Source organism: Phalangium opilio, unplaced genomic scaffold, assembly GCF_054372755.1.
Source record: "Phalangium opilio isolate 3A_F unplaced genomic scaffold, DU_Popi_V2 ptg000217l_1, whole genome shotgun sequence".
Taxonomy (NCBI): domain Eukaryota; kingdom Metazoa; phylum Arthropoda; class Arachnida; order Opiliones; family Phalangiidae; genus Phalangium; species Phalangium opilio.
This window is the reverse complement of record NW_028324218.1, coordinates 10195564-10214671: the sequence shown is the minus strand read 5'-3', so window position 1 is coordinate 10214671 and position 19108 is coordinate 10195564. Positions and strand designations below refer to the sequence as shown.

Genomic DNA, 19108 nt, shown 5'->3' with positions numbered 1-19108 from the left:
AGTTGTGAATCTATCACTTGTAATTTATGTTCAAGTTTAACAGACTAGAAATGACGCGTATCAGTTCAGTTCAGTTTTTCATAAAATAAGCAAGTGGAATCTGAACCATTTTAGGGTAGGCTAAAAAAACAACCAACGATGCAAGTTTTAGTTCATGGCTTTCGAAATGTACGTCTCACCATCAAGAGTATACATCAAAATAAAACGAACAGCAGTATTACAAATATAATATAATTTGCAATACCAAATAATTTTGTTTAAGTCTTCTCTATGCATTGCTGTTGTTATTCGAAATACCTCTATCTCAGTTCAGATTCCATAGGGGGAACCCTACGAATTTGTAATGTAAGCTTAAATAAAATTATGTTCACAGTTTACCCGACCACGTTTGCCTTAAATTTCAAATACTTGAAAAATATTTTCCGCCTTCTGTGTGTTCAAGTTTCATCCCCTGGCTGTGGAGATAATACAAGCAGTAAGGAAAGGATTTCCAGCTTCGACGAGCAAAGTACTAAGTCTTAGGGTCTTTGGAAAATCGAAAATACCCGAAAACTCTCCCACTCTATTTGGGAATCTTCATCTCAAAAGCTTTCAGACGAGTGTTAGTGCCCGTACACCGTTTCTCTCGAAATAGCTATGTCACCTCAAGTACCTGGTCGAATATAGAGGTCATACACAACGCGAATCTTATCACTGTCGTGGATAGAAGGTCCTGAAACCCATCTCTTCGTGAGACACGATCAATAAGTATGATTATATCCGATAAGGCGCTGAAAATTTACAATTTATGATCTGCTTAGTATAAATTCACATATACAGTTCGAATGACTTCACCAAACTAATTCCGGCTGGATTTTAGGAGACTACAAATGTTCGACATTCGAACGCGATAATTTATGAGGTTTCAAATACGTTTACAGATAGGCTTGCACTAGGACTAGACCGAAGGATATTAAATTTGTTAATAATAGCTTAGAATTCTAAGGTTACAGTGATGCCAGTGTATAAATGCAGGGATAGATTTAATTTTAGAAGTAGGAATGGAGAACGGTTAAAATTTACTTCAGTCCGGCTCATAGCCCAGTATAGAGCCCCTCCCTCCAACAAGTAACGAAAAGTTTAAATTATCTTATTGGCTTACTTAAACTATACGTTTTGAAGACGTTGCCGACGGGGACGGCGAAAAATACGTAATTTTTTTACCTCTGTCGCTATGACCCGCATCTTCTTTCATACACCTCCACCCCGGGGAAGGTGGTCCGGGACTGAGGGATGCGGCGATGCGCCCACATTACTCTGTTCTCCATTCCTACTTCAAAAATTAGATCTATCCCTGATTATACGCTGTTTTGATTAAAAAAGAAAGAAAATAGTCCGGTGTATCATTTCAACTTCAAATTTTCGATAAAAGGCATAAAAGATGCGAAATGATTTGAGTTTTCTTAAGCCTATTTTATCACTTTGAAGCGAATAAAATGAACTTATAAACTTATTTGAACCCTTCTTTCTTCCATTAGGGAGCATGTCCCAGCCGAGCTTGACATCTTTGAAGTTAAAGATAGTGAAATTAGTCTTTTTCTTTTCTAAACCGCAAACCGAGGGGTCAGTGACTTTCTTATTTCATGCAAAGATTACGGATTACTTCTAATAATTTTAGCGCTGCCAAGGGTAGCCATTAAAAGATAACACGTGATCGACTTACAACAGTCAAAGGTGCAACGATAAGTGACTAGACCCTCGACGTAACCACACTTTCCTCAGGCTCCAACGATCTCTGCAGAAATGAAAGTCAGTGCTAGCTAAACCAAATTTTAAACGATTTTCCAGCTTCTTCTCAATATTCTAAGCCTTAGGCAAACTGCCACGGATGATGATTCCTTAATTTTCTCTTATTCAAGATAAGGTTTCACTGCATTAAGGAACGCAAACCTCAAGCTAATAAATTCTTTGTTAATCTTGGCGTAGCCTTAAGCTTAGAAATTCTCACAGTCGACAGTAATCCTGTTACGCCGTTTACGATTTGAAATGAACAGCTAACTTATTGCTTGTTAATTAAGCACTAACAAGGGAGATTGGTAATGATTCCGCAAGATTTAACTTATTTATTTGAGCTTAAAATAGATTAAAGGATCACAAGTAAATAAGTCCGTCATATGACGCATTCGAATAGTTCTAATTCTACTGATTTTAAAAAATGCAAATTTTAGTTTAAAAAAAAGAAAAGAGATTTTTGCATGCTTATTTTGTTCCTACATTATTGTATAATAACGATTCAGTATTTCTACTTCAATATAATTTTCACTAGGTTCATCTTATACACATTAGCATAAGTTTATAAGATATGCTCTTGAGCTAGTTTGAGAACGACAAGCGAGAATTGACTATTGGTTTTGCAGTCCATCTTCCTATTTAGTCTGTACCAAGCCTTTGACAGCGCCTCACTAGGCGTCGTTTTACGAGAATCTATGACGTTGCACCTACGCCACTTCATGACAAGCTCTCAGTAACCAGTGACAAAACTTATGGACCACATCTTATGAACTTATGTTTCAATAACCACGTATTCTTACTGGTTTGTGTTTTGTTAACATTTTTCTTTACGAGAATCTATGACGTTGTGACTACGCCACTTCATGACAAGCTCTCAGTAACCAGTGACAAAACTTATGGAACACATCTTATGAACTTATGTTTCAGTATCAACGAAGTTTTACATGTTGGTGTTTTAGTTAAAAACATTTTATCTCTAAAAACATAGTGAAGAGGTTTACTGAGGGCGAACACCAAAAACGATTTAGTGTTTGTGTCTAAATAGACAGACAACTTCCCGGTTTCCGGACCCTTAAAACACAACGTTGCATAGCTAGTGTTTTAAGATTTAACGTTCCTCCGTTTGTATAATTTATAACATCTTTCTTTTCAATCCAATCTTTACGGCTCCTTGCTTTTATATGTATTAAAAAAGAGCGAGTGTAATCCATCTTTGAAACTAGGACGAGAAATAAATCTTTGATTTTTAAAGAATAGCTTAATAATCCTTTAACCTGTCGTTTCGATATGGGCATGAACCGTATACTTTGACAGAGTGTTTTAAAATAAAATTGAGAGTGAAAAAAAACATGGTCAATGTAGATTTGGAATTTTGGATCACGATAGGAAATGACCTAAAGCATTGTAAATCATCGACACAGATGCAGGCTTCAATATATTTAACATTTTGGAAACAATGGCTTCTACCAAGGATAGATGCAATTTTAGAAGGAGTAATGGAGAAGAGTTAGTATTTACTTCAGTCCGACTCATAGCCCAGTATAGAGTCCCTCCCTCCAACACGTAAAGAAAATTTTAAATTATCTTATTGGCTCACTTAAACTACGTTTTGATGACGTTACTGTCGGGAATGGTGAAAAATACGTTATTCCTTTTTACCTCTGTCGCTATGACCCGCCTCTTCTTTCACACCCCCTCGTCCCGTGGAAAGGGGTCCGGGACTTTGGCACGTGCCCAGAATACTCTGTTCTCCATTCCTACCTCTGAAATTAAATCTATCCCTGCTTCTACCCATTTAATAATACACATCTGCTAGATAAACGTTCAATAAATTTAAAGGCCAACTTCCACCGAAAAGAGTTCTAGTGAACTGAAAACCGAGCATCGAGTCTAACAATGGAGCGACCGTTGGGTAAAAGATGGAAGGGTTCTAGCTAACTGAAAGCCGTGCAGTGTGGTTCTAGCGAACTGAAGATACACAATAGAGAATTTCCTTCAGGGGAAAGCAAAAAATCGAGAGGAAATAAATTTAAAAGGATTTCTATTGTTCATCTTCAGTTCGCTAGAACCACATTGCACGGATTTCAGTTAGCGAGAACCCTTCCAACTTTTGACCCAGCGGGGCTTCGAAAATCGGCACGGTCGCTTCATTGTTGGTCTCGATGCTAGGTTTTCAGTTCGCTAGAACCCTTACCGCTGGAAGTCGGCCTTTAAGACTTTGCATGAATATTTCCCTGGTTTCCGGGATAATCATTGTTTTGGGAACCCATATCTCCGAAACTAAAAGTTTTTAGAGCCTATGCATGTTCTTTGACCTTTTCCACTCAGTTTGACCCTAAGAACACACCATTAAATTTATGACAAACTTATCAGAAACACCCTGTATAATTAAACATTTTAGAAACAATGGCTTCTTCTCTCACTTCAAATTCGGTACTGTGTGAGAAGGCATAAAATCGTTATCTCCAAATGAATTTTAAAATATTTCAAAACAATAAAGAGCAATTTAGTGTTAACATAACCCTATATCGTATAAGAACGTGTCTCCCTTAAGGGCTTATAGTGTCGGCATTATCCATGAGAGACAAAATGAAGAGATTGTAGCGCCATCTTTCAAAACAATGAGTGATTTAGCGTGAGAATAACCCTATATCGTATAAGTACGAGTCTTCCTTAAGGGCTTATAATATCGGTTTTTTTTTTGCACGAGAGATAATACCACAAGATTTTGGCGCCATCTTTGGTTAAAAGTTGCTCCTTTAAACTAAACGATTTAGAGGCGTGGCCTACTATGATTTCCTTTCTTGGTCATTGGGAACAGAGAGTGTGATTCTAAACCTCTAAATCCACTGTTAGTTTTCGCCTCTTTTCGTGAAAAACGCAAAACATTCTCCAGTAGAAAATATCATTTTGACCAAGGCCGAGACCGAGACTTACGGAGGGTGTGATAGGTTTATGGTGAAAGCCTTCCATAATAGCTTCTAACAAATAATTAAGGCCATTATAGAAAAATGAGAAAGTAAAAGCATTGTTTGTTTACTAATGATAGTTTAACTAATGAAAGATTTCTAAAATAAAGGCCAAGATTAAACAGATTGTTTTCAAAAACGTCTGCGAAGAGTTGTAATTAAAGTTAGGGTGCAGAGAAAAATAAAATATTTTCTGCTAATGGGGCCTTTCTACATAGTGAATGATTTTAAAAATAGATCAGATTTCATTGATAAACTAAAGACTGCGCCTTTGGCTTTCAGCTAATAAAATATCCGATTTATCTCATCTAGCGCTAAATTGAGTTACACATTTGGTGTACCAATTTTAATGTACCAATGAAACCTTGTTTTCAGACCTTTTACACCTGGAGGCTAGGCCACTTGGCCGACAAAGCTCAGCACCAAAATGCCTGGTCTTCTGGTTACATAACCACACCTAGCATAAATCAGTCGCGACCAGCGCTGCGTACGTTATCAGTTACTGAACGTAGCCGTTTTCTAATTTTAAACTGATAATTAGTAGAAGAATCGATACAAATATTTATTATCTTTTTCACATTTCCTTTAGAGACAGATTAGAGAAAAACAAAGGAATACCATAATAATGGCGTATGTACTGTATAGCCGGAACATTAAACCATCGTTTAAAACGAGAGGTCATTTGCAAAAAGAAGTTGAAACATTTCCAGTTTTTTTTTCACCATTTTAAAACAAATGCATGGAAACACTCTGCCATGATTATATACATCCCTAGCGGAAGTTACTTCCGGGAGTCTCTACGTTTTAACTGAAACAAAGATACTAGCCTCAAGATTGTCAGATATTGTAATTTATCTAAACCCTAATACCATCAAACACAGATGGAATGGAATGATAAGCTAAAACCCCTGTTCTTCTAATGGCATCGGCTGTCGTCGCCCCTAGCGGGAGAGTATCGAAACCTTTCCACTCATGGATCGTGTTATAGGCTTATGGCTATGATTTGAGTCGAAGAAGTTTCAATATTGGTCGCTGCGTGGCCCTAGAGAGGTCCTGCGCTAAAATAACCACGCACCGCACATTCTAGTCCATCTGTGAATAGAGCTCGGCATTTTCTATCCATTATCCACAAATTGGTGGATAACCGATTATTAGTACAGTCATTTTAGCCCAAAAATAGAGGGAACCCGCAACAAATTGAAACAAAGCTGAAAATTTCAGATCTTATAGATTTTTGGGCGCTCTTTAACGTGGTGTGGTCTCCCACACTCTCCCATTGGAGGAATTTCCGCCATATTGGAAAATGGCGGACAAAATCGAGAAAACGTTTAATAACTCCGGTTCTACTTAACCGATTAACACGTAATTAGGCTTCAATTGTAGATCGCCTTCAAACACATAATTCACCTCTTAAGATATTTTGTCCTACAACTAACCGGAAGTTCACAATCTGACTCTGAAGATTAGCCTCATATAAAAATGGGAATTTAAAGCATTTTATGGTTTCTATATTCAGAATACATTTCCAAAATCGAGAAAAAGTTTAATAACTCTGGTTCTACTAACCTGATTAACATGTTATTAGGCTTCAATTGTAGATTACTTTCAAACACATAATTCATCCAAAAGATATGTTGTCCTACAACTAACCGGAAGTTCACAATCCAGCCCGGAAGGTAAGGAAAATCTAACTTTTGAGTATTTCGAAATGGTTTCAAGCGAAATAAATGCAAAGAGGGTTTTAAACCTAAAATATATTATTCCCACTATATTTCTACCTCTATAAGTGACGATGACGTCACGGAGAGGTATTATACTGGACGTGTGTGTGGGGGGTGTCTGTCTGTCTTTGTGTCGGTCACCGGCAAATCGGAGCAAACGTTTTGCTTCTACTCCCAACGTTAGGATCTTCTTGCGTGGCGATCGGCTAGGGTTACGAGAAACGTCTAGCCTCCCAATTGCAGGGCTTCAACCAAAGGTTCGTGCAATTGCGGATTTCTTATCATTTATTGTGAATCAATCGCCTTATATACCCTAAATTTCCAAAAATTGTTAAAGAGGCATACGCTAGAATTCAAACGTCAACAATAGCTATGTTTAAAATTATTCTAGGAATTAAGTTTCTTAAAACGACTTCAGTAGAATTACGTTAAACTACTGACGACTAAAGTAATAAATATCAATTATATTTTCTTAATTATTTTCTTAATATTATTAATTGCGTCTCGTATCGGAGAGGTTTATTTTGGTTTAGGAAACTTGTATATTAGAATATTTATCAATATTGGTTAAGCTTAAGTTTAATCATAGTCCTCTACTTGAGGTTGAGCCTCAAAATCTCTATGTTCATTTGAACAAGATACTCCCTTGCATTGTCTACAATTTTACCGCATTCACATTTCAAATCACAGACTTCCTTGCATTTACGAGGGATCATCTGCAGAAGCTCAGCTGGAGCAGGTTGTAACGATTGGTTTGAGTTCAGATCCTACCTGTCTCCAACCCCATTCTCTAGCATTTAGGCTGCTTCCAAGCCATGTTTGAACTTGGTGATAAACTCTATTTGAATGTTGCTTTGCTGCCGCACTTGTTGGTGGAAGAGAAGCTAATTCAAAAGCTCAATTCCATAATCTTCATTTAAAGTATACACTTGGTTATGTCAACTTTGTTTCACACGCTTTAACTCAACTTTAGCCGTATTGACAAGTGTGTGCGAACAATGGTATATATTAAAACATTAAGTTCTATGATGGTAAAAAGGCTGTTTTACCATCTCCCGTACTATACATTATAGCTCTTGTCAGAAAATAAACAAAATTTGTCAGTAATAGGAACTATATGTTTAATTTTGGAAACGTATTCTGAAAATAGAAACCATAAATGCTTTAAATCCCCATTTTTTATATGAGGCTAATCTTCAGGGTCAGATTGTGAACTTCCGGTTAGTTGTAGGACAAAATATCTTAAGAGGTGAATTATGTGTTTGAAGGCGATCTACAATTGAAGCCTAATTTCGTGTTAATCGGTTAAGTAGAACCGGAGTTATTGAACGTTTTCTCGATTTTGTCCGCCATTTTCCAATATGGCGGAAATTCCTCCAATGGGAGAGTGTGGGAGACCACACCACGTTAAAGAGCGCCCAAAAATCTATAAGATCTGAAATTTTCAGCTTTGTTTCAATTTGTTGCGGGTTAAAACCTATTTTTCCTGTACTATATTAATAGTATGGATAAGATAAAATTACGTGGATAATGGATAAATAAAATGGTTAATGGTATCGGCTAAACCTAACCAATGAGCTTTATTAACTTGCTAATAGATGGCAGCACATTCTACAAAGCTTCAATGTATAAAGTACTTCTGAGGACCGAAGTACAGGGAATTATTCGTTAATTTCCAAATTGGACCAAACTGCATTATGGTTGATATCAGTGAGATTAGAGGAACGGTTTTAAAAGTGGTTCGGTTTAGTTCGTCAAGGAAGGATCCAAGAACCCCTAGCCATTAATTTCGTAAAACACATCCTACTCTAGACCCGAAACATTTTGGAATTTATGAATAACCCCTAATTAAGCACCGTTTTGAAAGTTGTAAAAAAAAGGTAAGTACAATATAAATTGAAAGGGCGTAAAATTTAACGCCGAAAATGAAGGAATTTTAATTAAAGGAATTTAAAGGATTTTTGCCGACCTGTTAAGCAGTCACAAAATTCTTCTAAAGGGCCAGGATCATATTGAACGATCATTAAATTTGGATTGAATATAAGAGAGTCTTTCATGTAAACGTGTAAAATGTTTTTGAGTAATATGAATATTTTAAAATTTATCGTTTCGTCAAATAAAGAAACCTGAAAGTACTGTACATATAAATGCCTTGTAAGAGCCTTAATTTTTTAGATGTAAAAATGCCGTAATTACCGATTCAAATTTTGGGAGAATTCAAATTACCGTTCCGTCGGTAATTTATTTATTCACCTGTATATAGTCTTTTAAAAGACGTTCAATTGTGAGCACTTCATATCTAGTTTAAGTGGTGCTTTAAAAAGCGCGAATTAATGGGAAATTGAGGAAAAACCGAAGTCCGATGTAAAATGACCTAATATTTATAGTCTTTGGCAGTCTAGCTAGTACACTTACTCAAAAAGGATATGCCTCTGAGCGTTTTTATTGGGCACTGTTAGGTTATTTAATGGTAAATTACGGTATTATGTAAATTTGTAATTTTAAGCGGTATTTGGAAAATTTCGGTATGATATGGTTTAGTAATTTATAGTGGTTACAGACGGTAAATTGCGGTATGAAATAAATCGGTTATTCACAGCGTTATGCGGAAATTTCAGTATGAAATAAATAGGTAATTCACAGTTGCATTTGGTAAATTACGGTAGGATATAAATCGGTAACTTACAGCGCTATTTGGTAAATTACGGTATGATAAAAATTGATAATTTACAGCAGTATATGGTAAGTTACGGTATTATATAAATCGGTAACTTACAGCGCTATTTGGTAAATTACGGTATGATAAAAATTGATAATTTACAGCGGTATATGGAAAATTATGTTATGATATAAATAGGTAATTTACAGTGGTATTTGGTATATTTCGGTACGATGTAAATCGGTAATTTACAGCGGTTACGGACGGTAAATCAGAAACTCACTTTCCTACTTAAAATTTGTTTCAAACGCATATATTTAAACCTATTCAATATAATTTAATTTACAAAACAAATCAAGTTTTCAGCTGAAGTGAAGTCATGACATTATAAATTACTTGACATTAACCTCAACTAGTTTATCCTTTTAACTTGGGAAATCTTTGCAATTAAGCTTTTACCTTCTTACACTAGCCGTAAATTTGGGACTAGCTCAAAATTGTTTTCAGTGAGAAATAGCCACGCGCCTTGGTGGTACTTTTAAAGTTAAGAGTTAACGACCAAGCCAGAAGCTAGGGCTAATAATAAGGCAACTACGGGGGTTTCCCTTTAAATTGCGCGATAAAATAGCTGCTCATCATCTAAAGGAAAAGAAAATCGTTATTAGGGCGAATCACTATATATAATATAGACAAGAAAGAGAGTCACTAAGCTAAGCGTTGCGTTGAACCTGTTAGCACACTGTCCTCCGTATATGGGCAACCAAGGAGTACTTATAAACGAGAGGAGACATAGACGTTCCTTGGTAAATAATGAGACTAATATATTTTAGACAGAGGGAGCGTTAGATTAGATTTCAAGCAGGGTGTCCAGCCAAAAATTGAAATTCCTTATAGGAAAAATATATTTTTTTCCAGAATTATAGGATTTTATAGGAGAAAAAAAGTGTTTTCATAGAAAATATAGGACTAAAAATGTTCATATATAATACTGTTTTGGCTTAAAGTATTTAAGTATATAGAAAAATCTCAAAAAAAATGAAAAAAAATTAAATAAATAAATTGGATTTTACTTTGAAAAGAGGAACTTAAAATATATTATATAGGAAATCCTGAGCTAACTCTGCAATTTCGGTGTCTAGTAAAAATGTGATCTCGATAAAAATAGCTAACTTTTGATATATTTGATGCAAAACTGCGAAAACTTAAACTAAGTCAAAAATATAGGATATTTTAGGACCTTTCATGAAATGGGTTCAAATATAGGACTTCATAGGAATTATAGGACCACTGGGCTCCCTGAGATTTGCTGTTAGCTTTGCTGTTAGTTGTTTTCAAAGAAATATGAAAGTTTGGAAGAAAAATGGAACCGCAGATCTATTTTTGTGAATAGGCGTGAAATATCCCATTTCTATATGTAAATATAGAGAATTTTTCACTTCGTACTTTTGACGTACTCGCAAAGAATCAGAGAGTTTTTTCAGAGATATATAAATCAGGTGGTTCAGATCAAAAACTCCCTCTTTGAATTTCAAAAACTTTCTTCTAACGCCCATTTTTTCCCTTCCCAGGTGGACACCATTAACTACGTGACTTGTAGTTATCCATTTTCATAAGGTTTGACTGTTTAGGGTTCTACTAGGCGATGAAAAGAATCAGCGGTTGTAGTCTGCTTCTAAGTACCATTGAAGAACGAAAGAAGGGATATTTATCGTGCAAAAATCTGGTTGTAATGATGCCAGCTGGAAAAACTGAGTTTATTTATAAATATTGAATTTTTCATCTGAAGAACCCTGTATTATTACAGACGTTATTTGACTGTTTCGACATGTCTGTATTCTGTTCGCAGATATTTTGACCGGAAAATATTTCATTCGTTTCTTTGCTAGCACCCCGAGGCACGTATGTACAATCGAAAAGCTACCATACAAGGATTAAAATGAATTCTTGCGTTAGGTGAAGTTATGCTTCGTTTATTGGTGGTGGTTTGCCGTCATCGTGCCACAATGAATGCCAAAGTCAGGACCAATATACATGTAAAATGAACTGCGAGGAATATTTATCGTTCATTTTCCAATGTTTTTTATTTCTCATTAGAATTTGCAGAATATAAAAAGACTATCAGTTACCCGCGGCGTCGCTCGCGTGTAATAAGAACTTCCATCAAAATGTTGTAAAGAATGGGTAGATTTTACTGATGACTTATTTTTGTAGCACCCTAGGAGTGATGGCACTCGTCGTTGCCCGTCAGCCCGTCGGGACAGTTTTTATTACTTTTCACGCCGATATCATTCCATAAAGAAGGGTTTTTAAGTTTTAGGCCGCCATTTAAAAAGATGGCAACAAATCGAACCCAAAAGATCACTCAGCCCGTCTATAGGTTAAAGGAAACCAGTGTACTAAATATTTTTGAAATCGGTTGAAACGCACGGACTTTGTTGCATAGAGAAGATTTTTTACATTTCTGGGCGTCATTTATTAAGATGGCGGCGGATTTGAAAAATCTTTTTTAGTACGCGCCTACTACTTATGAGTAACGTTCCTGCAAATGTTCAGCCTTCTAGGGCAAGCGGTTTGGGCTGGGCGTTGATTATCAGTCAGACAGGACTTTGATTTATATAGATATAGATATGGATTTTGTTATTTTATTACATAGGTAAGTTTTGTTTAAAACAGATAACACTAAAATCATGACTATAACCTTATTCAGCGTTAAATCTATTTAGGGAACCGCAGTTATGAAAACCGCTATGGTGAGATCAACTCCTACGAGAACCGCTTATATGAGGGCTTCCCAATTTTATATAGTTCTAAATATATCCCATTTCTTTAAGGAAGCCTAAACACACCTCCATTGATTAACACTCCAAGTCCAAGTTCTCTCCTATAAGTCCTAACTGTACAAGTAGCCTTAGCCTTTCTCTCTCATTCACGTTCCCATAATACAAATAGTGAGAGAGCGAATTGCTGAGAATTCCTGACCAGGTCTTGCCTTACTCCCCCGCTGGAGCGAGCCAGAGACTCTGTCGTCGTTGCACTATATGTTCGGCTCGATATTTTGGAAAAACGTAGCAAGGCCATAGCCTTTCTCTCTCTCAGTCTCTCTCATTTGGCATGATCCTTTTAGGCGGTAAAGTCCGTCGAAACTTCTCTTCGTCGACTGAAGAGAGAACGCTCCCTGCTCACTCCACTCGCTCTAAGTAAGAACAGAGCACACGTCCTTTCTACTCTTTTACTGTTCTTTCGGACGAATTGGTGACGCGCTCGCGACAAAGACGAGAGTGAATGGAGTAGATCTAGAACTGCACCGGACGTACTCTTTTGCAGTTACCAGAAGAGGACAGAAAAGTTAGTTATCCCGTCACGACTGGACGATTTTATTTTTCCGCGTCGAAAGGAAAAGTTTCGGCTTCCGTAACTCTTACTCCTATTATTATTACGGTTCCAGGAAGATGGTATTCAATTAGATTGATTGTACCAGCAGATGTGCGTTAAATATATAATATTATAGCACCGGTTTTTGAAAAAGAAAAAAAAATAATTATATTATGTTGACATTCGTATTATGAATATCTGGATGTTGGTTTGCTTGCTCAGTATGATGGAAAATGGTAGGTATGTGAGATTCTTATATATCAATCAATGTTCAGTTGTTTTCAGTCGCTTAAATACAGCTCAAAATCGTTATTAATAACTACATTATTGAATTTATATATATTATTCTAGGCGAGCTTGTTAATTAAAATAGACAGTAGCATGATTTATCTTCAGGTAAATCGTTAATCATTATAAACGAAGTTTTATATTTGTTATATAGGCCTACAATTCAAGGTATGTTTTCTGGTCCCATTTCTCATAATCAGAATAAAAGTAAGATAAATGTTCATATATTTTCGTAAATTGTAGTCAATGAATCATATTAAAAATCTAGCTTTTTAATATAAAATTATGTCATTGGATACTTAGTATTTTATAATATAATTTCGGTATAAAAGTTTTAAGTAAGACTATTTTTTATTTTCTGATAAAATAAAATGATTAACCCTAGTTTGAACGGAGAAACAATTTCTTGGCAATACAATTTGCTTAAGAATTTAGCTAAGGAGCCTGTCCCGACAACGAGCTGACGGGTTTGACCGGACCAGGCATTGCCGGTCAATCCGTCAGCCCGTCGGGACATTTCTATTACTTTTCAGGCCTCCATTTTAAAAATGGCGGAAAATCGAACCCCAAAAGTCATAAAGGCCGTCTATAGGATATAGGGAACCATTGTACTAAATATTATTGAAATTGGTTGAATCGCGCAATCAGCCTTATTCTCTAAACGAGGGTTTTTCACATTTCTGGCCGCCATTTTTCAAGATGGCAGCGGATTGGGAAAAATCTTTCTTAGTGCGTACCAACTACTTAACAGTAACATTTCTGCAAATTTTCAGCCTTTTCTTTAAAGCGGTTTTTGCTGGGCTTTGATTAACAGTTAAGTCAGTCAGTCAGAACTGAGTTATAGATCAAAAATATTTAAGTCTAACGGATTCCAAAGATTTTCAAAAATTTTGACGTTTAAGAGGCTAAGCGTCGAAAAAAATGTACGAACTTCTTATCTCAGATATTCAATTTCGGTTGAAAATAAAGGCAGAGTTCGTATTTCATTTATAAAAATACCAATATAATATTCAGCATTAATTTTTTGTGTCCAAATTTACGTAATAAATTAAAGGTAAATGCAATTTAAATTCACTCATTAAGAAATAATAAATTCCCATGAAACAGTTCACAATAACTAATTCAAGACATATATGAATTTCTTCATTACTTTTAAAATTTAAAACATCCAGATAGGCTTCGTCTAGTACGCTTTATGTAAACATAATAAAATTTAAATTGTTTGGCTTCATTTCCAAAACGTATATTGAAACAAACTTTAGTTCTCATTCAAATTTAAAATGACTTTAACATACAAAAGTCGGAACTAGAATTGCGTCCGTGACTACCTGGGTTCGAAACAATAATTTCCCTTTGAAGGCAGAGAAAGTTAATTGTTTTGAGTAATATCCGGCTAATACATCTGAAAACAAATTCCTCTCATAATTTGAAACTTTGTTTTCCGTGGACAATGCGGTCATAAAATACAACATAAGTTCAGAAGACATGTTCCATAAGTTTGTCAGTGGTTACAAACTGGGGCTTGTCATGAAGTGAGTGACGTAGGTCATAGATTCGAGGTGAAGCGACGCCTGGTGAGGCATTGTCAAAGGCTTAGTACACACTGGAATGCAAAAAGAGAGTGTAGTCAATTCTAGCGTCGTTCTCGAACTAGCTCTCAGTAAATCTCTAGCATTATGAAGTATAGGTTGTGACAAACTTATGGAACATGTCTTATAAACTTATGATATAATGGCCTGTATTTTCCTTTTACCGTATTGAATGAAAACCTCATCCATATTTATCTAAAGCTTAGGTGGACACGCATTTTTGCATTGTTTAACTGAAGGACTTCAAAATTTTCTAGGATGAAATTAAGGGATTTTCTTACATTAAGAAAGATTTCCTTCATATTTTAGAAGTTATAGCCAGCGTTGCTGAGACGTTTAAGGGTCGAAGACCGCGAAGAGTTTCCTGTCTGCGTAGATACGAAACACTGAATAGTCTTTCAGTTTAAGGGTCAGGAAACTGGGAAGTGTTTACTGTCTATTTAGATACTAAACACTGAATATTCTTTCAGTCCATGAAACATCTGCATGATGTTGTTTTTAACGTAGTTTCAATTCAATGTAACGTTGCTTTATAAGAGGTTAATGACATAAACCCAAAAATGTTACGGGTCTTAAGAAGGTTATTAATGGTTATGGGTTCGCAGATACAACCTTTGAGGAACTCACAATTTGGTGAGATAAAAACAAACATCAAAACTAAAGAACAGGTGTCTGAAATACAAGATCAGACTAAGGTTATTTTAAAATTTGGCTTGGTCAAATAGACAACCATCTCTTTTCTCTACAGCAGAAATTGATAATGTTAATTTGAGGTCAAGTTTCTCGCTCTTCTGATGGTTGAGACTAAATAAGCAATCCAATTTGATAATAAGTTCTTATTCCTTCGCTTTATTACAATATCCTTGCCAATTTTGCTGCTCCAGATCACACATGGAAAAAAATAAGACATGGGATACTAGTGAAATCAAATTTGGTGTACAGCACTTTGGATTTATCTAAATACATGCACTGAACGATTGAATTTGTTTAAAGTGAATCTAAGATAGCGGAATGAGTTGAAATTAACGCCAGGTCAATAATTTCGTTACATAAACCACACAGATTGGCCAAAACATACGAAAATAAATTGTCAATTTTCATAAATAAAAGTGTCTGAACAGCTTATAGAAATGGCCGTAATATTATTTTAACACCGGTTGCATCTTTAGTCGTTCTTTTTGACCTTAATTCGTTACGGCTCTTGTTACACGAAAGAAAGACGCCGAAAGATATCGGAATCCCCGAACATTTAGAGATTTATTTCGGGCGGTTGCGGGTGAGCGAATTTGGAGCCTTACCGTAAGAGGAACGAAATACCTTACAGACCTGCTGGATGTTTAACGGCTCCCTCGCCACCACGCGTCCGGACTGATCCTCCAAAGGCTAACAGCCTACGCTTTATAACGTGATCTATGGATTTCCGGGCATCAAGCACCCTAAAAGTGAACCCTTGGGAGCCCTCTTTGGTTATCCATAGCAAAAACGTTTAGTGTTATGCTGATTACACGAAGAATTTATTCATTTTTGTCAGAGAAAAAAATAATAAAATTTGTAAACGTAATTACACGACTGTCTTGCGTGTATTACAGAAAGTTTGCATATGCAGTCACAATTCGATACTGAATTTGACCAAGTTGCATGTTTGTTATCCTTAACACGGGAAGTTGAAAGAATTCACAGGTGATCTGGTTGAGTTCAGTGAGCACTTATATCACGGAGAGACCAAATTCAATGTTAATTCAAAACCGGTACCGAGTATCAACTCGGTATCTGAGTTCCGCTCATGCGCACTCGGCACAACAGAGAGGGAAAAAAATCCAACACTTTTTTTTTACGGCCAATGCGAATAACGTGAAGTCTGGCTCCTCGGCTGTGCGCCGAGGCAGGTGCGCGTGAGAGAGATACAGGGCTGTGCCGTTATAGTTACCTTTTTTGCTATCCTTATATGTGCTCACTGTTGAGTTCCTCAAGCTATCTATTACATCCGCATAGAAGAGACCTAGGCTCATTAGCTTTATCTTTATCCCATAATCCACCAGCGTTTTATTGAAAATGAAAATTACATGAAGATTAGTTTATTAAAAGAAACATCATGATGCAGACATGGATTAACTAACGCTAGGGATAGTTCGTTCGCCCAAAAATATAACGCATGCATGTTCCAAACGCCCCCTAGCAGCAGCTACTATCCCTACCAGGAAGTTATAAGAAAATTGGACCAAATATCACGTGGTCTATGACGTCAAAATTGAAATACTGCCTAAATTGGGCAAAAACGATTTATTTTGCCGAGAGATGGCGCTATATCTACATCCGTTTTGGTCCAATAAATTGGGGGAATGAAGAGGGGAATCACGGAATAATTCGGAACATGAAGTTGGCGATAGCAATACATGGGAAACCCAGTTAGTGAACAATCCCTAGCGTTAGTTAATCCATGATGCAGATAGTTCCTACGAGTTGGCTATTTATGAGACATAGCAGCTACAGCACTCGCCTTTCAGTACTCTCCGGGTTCTATCCCGGACCGTGCAGGCACCGGGTGAAAACAAACTGTAACGTTTAACTCTGCGTATAGTTTGCAAAAATTATATCCCCACTTTTTTAAGGAAAGGTTGCTAAGCTGTCTGACCCCGTTTCTTATTCCCATCAAACCTTGTGGGGGTTAAAGGCGACCCATCTGTAAAAAAGCCAAGGCTTAGTGTGAATACCCCTTTTTAGAATAATAACTATCAGGAAAGGCTTCTAGCGCCACTGCAATAATTACAGATGCGTGATAATATCCCTAATTGACGTCATCATGGTACAAGAGTCGTTTGTTTACTAAAGTATCCGCCCATTTTCAGAAGTTAAACCCGGTTTTTATTTTCCAAACTCAGTAACTTTTTTGAGCACTATTAACTTATTGAAAATATATTGTTTGGGTCACAATCCAAACTTTCTCTGCATTGACTCCACTATCAGGAGAATTACGCTCCAAATATAATATATGTTCCATAAGTTTGTCACTGGTTACTAAGATCTTATCATGAAGTGAAGTAGGTCATAGATTCTCGTAAAGATACATCTGGTGAATGGACGCTGTGAAAGGCTTAGTACAGACTAAATAGTAAGATGGACTGCAAAACCGAATGTAGTCAATTCTCGCGTCGTTCTCAGTAAGTCAAGAATAGGCAGTGTCATACTTATGGAACATATCTTATAAACTTATGAAATAAGTATATTTATATGGAAAATGGGAAATAACTTAATGCATAACCACCACGTCTGGATAATGCAGACTTGATGACTTTCGCGTCTGGATCAATATTGCATATCATTATAAGACATCATTAGGCAAATTGCATTTCCGATTTCAATATGTCAGGTGAGACTCGAGATCGCCATGAAATATGGCATAACTGAAATTTCAATGCGTACTAGGTTTTTCAAATGTATATGCATGCATTTGGTTTTGTTTAAAGAAATTCGAAGGTTAAATAATAATACTAAAAAACTCATGCTTTTTATGTTTGCTTTACGTAATTACGGTAAAACGTTCCTTTCCTTTAGCCGGCGTGCTCTGGGTGCCTCGATTAGTTCAGTTTTAGCTGCCCAGTTGGGAAAAACGATTCAAATAATTAGATCCGGTTTGGGTTCCCATTATGCAAGTTTTTCAAAGGTCATAACGCTTACGATAATATGGCATACACTTTCCAAAATTACTACATTTTTCAAGTGCTTTAAAGGTAAATCCAATGGTTAACTAAGAAAGGTCTTCTGAAAACAATTGCTATGCTGATTGAAGAAAAATAGATTAGAAGTCAGCGTATCGCAATGTAAGTATTGTCATGTGCTGTTACAAAAAATATGAACAGCAAGGAGTTTTGAAAATTGAAGTAGTGTTATTGGATAAATACGGATATTTCATAAAACGTAAAATCAGGATGGAGTGTTGCAATTTGGTTTTATATATGCAGGTTTTTCCAAAAAGATAGGGCCAAAGCAGAGTGACTTCTAAGGACGATTTTGTGTCGAAAATGTTCTAAGACAATTTGCACTAAGGGCCACCCTTAACAAGTTATGTTTAAAGTGTTTAAAATTTGACAGTATTCCGAAAGATAACTTCGCTTTAGTTTATTGAAGTTATTCAATATTTTGGACCATTAAAAATCCTATGCTTTTTCAATTGGAAATTTAGCCAAAAACTATCCACAAACTTTTTCGATAATAATTAATTTAATCATAAAATTATATAATAAAATATTTATAACAGTGTCTTAAAGCAGTACACAAATTTTTTTATAAGTCTGATATAAATTAAGGGGGATGCTCTTCGGACGATTTTGAGTCGAAAATGTAATTTCTATGACATTTCTCCTTTCGGGCCACTGTTTTCGAGTTACGATTTCAGTGTTTTAGGGATGACCCCTTAATTGTCCTTCTGTTACTTGCGCATATTTAAGGGATCATCCGTAAAACACTCTAATCATAACTTGTTCAGGGTGGCCCTTATTGCAAACTGTCACAGAACATTTCCTACTCAAAATTGAATTCCCATAGAACCCACTGTGCTTCGGCCGCACTACACGTTTTAACACTTTGGTGATTAAGAACAATGTGGGAATTATATCACCGGGGAAATGAACAGCAAAAATATACATGTACGAAACCAGAAGTCCATTAAATTAGCCTAGGAAGTGAACAATTACAATGGCTGGTATAGCGTACGTCTCTGCTGGGATAAAAACTCCTTCTAGC

General features: G+C 36.2%; 1 protein-coding gene and 1 long non-coding RNA gene across 3 annotated transcripts in view; one reads left to right on the top strand and one right to left on the bottom strand.

Moving 5' to 3' along the window:
* LOC149616227 (uncharacterized) overlaps nucleotides 1-19108 on the bottom strand; it is a 236414-nt gene that overhangs the window by 210453 nt on the left and 6853 nt on the right. The gene's annotated exons all lie outside the window — the stretch shown is intronic.
* LOC149616225 (5-hydroxytryptamine receptor 1-like) overlaps nucleotides 12654-19108 on the top strand; it is a 91688-nt gene continuing 85233 nt past the window's right edge. Inside the window, exon 1 of the mRNA XM_089856560.1 lies at nucleotides 12654-12727. The gene's annotated coding sequence lies outside the window, so the exon portion shown is untranslated. The remainder of the gene's footprint in view (nucleotides 12728-19108) is intronic.